Source organism: Chiroxiphia lanceolata, chromosome 1, assembly GCF_009829145.1.
Source record: "Chiroxiphia lanceolata isolate bChiLan1 chromosome 1, bChiLan1.pri, whole genome shotgun sequence".
NCBI classification, from domain to species: domain Eukaryota; kingdom Metazoa; phylum Chordata; class Aves; order Passeriformes; family Pipridae; genus Chiroxiphia; species Chiroxiphia lanceolata.
In genome coordinates, this window is record NC_045637.1 from 43,222,934 (window position 1) to 43,226,941 (window position 4,008).

Sequence of the window (4,008 nt, forward strand, 5' to 3'; positions counted from 1 at the left end):
CATTTCCTGTAGCCTGGCCTTTCAAGTCTCCATCCCATCACCAGCTCCTGAAGTAAACCCTCTTATCATGTGAAGTGCAATGAAGTCACAGCCCCCCCCAGACTCTGTCTATCCATACTCTCCCTCCTCCATATTTTTGTCTGGAAATTTGTTGCTCATACTGTTAACAAGAACATTTTTCTTACTAAGATCCAAGTAAAATTATTCATAAAAGGAATCAGGTTTGCCAGTAACTGCATGGATTGTGAGAGTTGATTAAATTATTTTGGACCTATGGATGCTCTCATGCTGTGAAAAGGCTTCCTATTAAGCTTTATTCATAAAAAAAAGTTGATAAGTCACCTGATAGCACTCCTCCTGTCAAAAATGCAAGTAGAATGAACACAGAGGTATTCAGTAAAGAAACCTCCCATTAACAACAGCAGATTTGAAATAGGGATGATACTCCCAAAAGTATTCCTCACTATCTCAGTGATACAGTGCATGCTTTATCTGCCTCCTCCAAAAAAGAATGGAAGAACAGACCTGAACAAGAACATGCACCGAGACATTTCACAGTGATAACGGTCACAACCTCATAGCTATAATCTTAACCAATTAGCTGTGTCTGTTTTGGTCTGTTCAGGCAAACCTAATTAACAACTTCAAACAGCATTTTGCAAAATACCAGCTCTAATCTTAAACTATATAAATCACTAGGGAAAACTGCACTTTGCCCCTGATCTGCTATGTTTATTTCTGCAGAGACCTTTTACACTGTGTACAAAAGCCTAATAAAATAGATGAAATTCACTTAGGTACATCTCACCCCCAGGAGGCTGTGAGCTTGCCTTGGGTAGCCTTAAGGAGATGTATTCTAAGTCTACTTTGGCTGGATCTGTGTAGTAATTACAAGTAGAATACACAGGGGAGGCAACCACTCTGACCACACACCTGCAGTGCCAGGCAATGGAAATTCAGGTCCCTCTGTTCTAAAACGAAAAACAGAAGCACTCAAAGCTTTGCAGAAGTCTGGAAAAATTACTTTGTAACAAGGAAAAACAAGGAGAGATCAAAAGTGATTCATTTTCTATGCTAATATCCTGGCTCTGAAAGTAAAGCAAGCAAAATTTCCTGACTTTCTGCAAACAAAACAATTGTCAAGCAAAACAGTCAGTAGCAAGGGTGAAGAAATAATGCCCAACAGGGGAGGCAGGGGAGGAGAGGGGAGGGGAGAAGATGGGAGGGGAGGGGACAGCAATACAACCACTTTGCACCTAATACACGACTAATAGGAACTAAAAAGGTGCTGCATGAGAGAGAAACAGAAATGCTCACAGTACCAAAGAGAGAGCCACAAAGGAGCTATGAATTGATGACATATTAAGGCATCTGGCCTACAGTACCTAAGAATAGTTTTAGCAACTTTCTCCATGCACCTATTTGAGCAATATCCCAACTCCATGAGATGGTATGTGAGCACCAACCCTACAGGATCATTTGGACTCAGGAAGAAAAGGCAGACAGAGAGGCCAAAATGGCCCTGCAGAGCAATTTGACCTGGCCTCCATCTATGCCAGTATCTTGCTTTTCAGAGAAAGGGCTTTACAGTATTCAGATGGAGCCATAGGTCTTCTTCCTCTTGAGGTGCTCTCTAAACTCTTCTTCTGGTTTGCAAAGCTGTGGTCACCCCACTGGAGATCTCCCTAAGGGTGCTTGCAACCTTATTTTCCATCCCACACACTGGATGGAACCCATTTTCAACATTCAGTGGGGATCTCTTCTTTATTTTCTTTGGTCTTCCATCTCTGTTGCCACTAACATGCAAACAATTTAAGAAGAATTCTTTCTGGCTGAGGGAAGCAACATAACAAAGCAGGGAATAATAGATACAAAATGAGCTTCTGTGGCTGAGAAGGGTTCCATGTTGGGCAGACATAAAAACAGCAGCAAACCATTACAAAATCAATTAACCCGTACCAGAAAAATTACCAGGGACTAAATGAGAAACAAGATTCAGAGGTACAAAGCTCAGTTTGTCCTAAGAAAGCCAGTGAGGCTGTTGACAAGTAAGTTTATCATTCTGTGTCCCGCCAACCTCCTATTACAGCATCCAGCAACCATCAGCCCACCCAAGTCCTACTGTCAAAAGAGCTGTATGTTCTCACTGACAAATGTAAAGAGTTCTGGAAAAACATGTCCAAACCCCAAAGCCTCACACACAGCACCTTACAGTTTTTAACTGTTATAAAACCACCCTGAGTAATTTCCAAAATCACGGCCAGACCCTAATGAATTACTTTTCATAACAATGTTGTGGATGTTTCTGTTAACATGTTGAGCGTATAAATTTTAATTTCTTCATTTGGAGTTACTCTGTGCATAGACTTTATGTTCTTTTCAGGAGACAGCAGACAACAATACGGCTGCACTCAGTCAGGGGGCATCTTCTGGAAGGAGAAGGAAATTGTGCTTTTCCAAGAGCAGTTGAGCAACTTTTCGGGGAGAAGGTTTCTGGAGTGCAGGACAAGTCTGACAGAGTGGTGAAATGCACAAGAAGTAGAAGAGCAGAAAGATGCAGAACGAAGAGCTCTGAGAGAGGCAGAGGAGACACACAACCAAGAGCCCAACCTGATATAAATACTTCTCTCAGGATGCTGAGAGGGGGTTGTGAAGACATCCTTATAGTGCAGGAAGCCACAGAAAATTGTAGGCTGAGAAAAAGACCAGAACGTAAGGACACATTGCTTAATAGTGGGAAAGGCAGAAATGGGTTAAAAGCCTTAAATTTCCACTGTCTCCAAATATCTTCCTTTTAAAAAGTTAATGGTTCTGGCTTATCCTCTAATGAAATCATGTTCTTGTTGGCAGCATATATGCTAAAATTTGAATGATACAGAGAAGATTAGCATGACTCTGCACAAGGTGGTTTGGGGATAGCAAGAAGGCTCCACAGTACAGTAAAAATATTGACATACTGGAGCAAGTCCATCAGCAGGCCACCAGACTGGTCAGGGGGCTGGAGCACAGGCATACGAGGAGGTGCTTAGAGAGAGAAGTTCATTCAGCTTGGAGAAGAGGAGGCTCAGAAGAGACTGGACTGCTGAAACTACCTATCCTTAGGCTACAGATAAGACAGAGCCAGATTATTCTTGTGTGTGCCCAATAATGGGCAGTGGATGTAAGGTGGAGCATGGGAAGTTCTAATTAGGTATAATAAAAATGTTTTCCATAAAGGTGGTCAAATACTGGAGCAGGGGATGTGGACTTTCCATCTTTGAAGGTGTACAGGGCTTGACTGGGCATGGCCCTGAGGAATCTGTTTAACTAGACCTCCTCTGAGGAGGGGGTTGGACTAGATGACCTCCAGAGGACCCATCTAATGTAAATTCTTCTGTGATTCTGTGAAACTTGGCTTTCTAGGTTCAAAGACCTGTTGGTTTTAGTTGTTCTTCACCTTAAAGACAAAGTGCAAGAAAGATCACTGTCAGACATACAACCCACCCAGGCTGATTAAAAAATGTCACTTTTGTGAACAATGTTTATATTTTATACTCTTGTTGGCATATCAGATAAATAATACTTCTTATTTGTATGTTCTACAAGACTCTGCTATCTTGGGCACTTGATTCTATCTGTTTTACCTCTGCGCCTTGCTCTCAACCCCTACCTTGCATCAACACTAATCTCTATCCTATTGCTTAGCACCTAAGGATTAAAAGGTTTCTATAGGTAGTAGTCTGTATGACTATAGGGTAATGAAGCTCAAGATAGACATAGTTTGATTCCTCCCCCTTTTTATTTTCCTAAGAGGAAATGTGTGTCCTCATCCAGTGCTTAGCCTGTCTTTTAAATTGCAAGTGATAGTTAAAAAAGGATTAGGTTCCTTACCTATATATACACACATACACACGTCCACATCTATACATACACATCCATACCAGAGATACCAAGTCTTGTTTATTTATTTTTTTTTACAGCTCATGCTTTCAGAGAGCCATACCTTCTGCAGGTGCAGTACAGTGAATG

General features: G+C 41.5%; 1 non-coding gene across 1 annotated transcript; it reads left to right on the forward strand.

Annotated features, from left to right (window-relative positions):
- The first annotated feature begins 2,834 nt into the window (after positions 1–2,834).
- LOC116781171 lies at positions 2,835–2,940 on the forward strand. The gene has a single exon (XR_004354794.1). It is a non-coding gene; the product is annotated as a U6 spliceosomal RNA (small nuclear RNA).
- Positions 2,941–4,008: the final 1,068 nt, after the last annotated feature.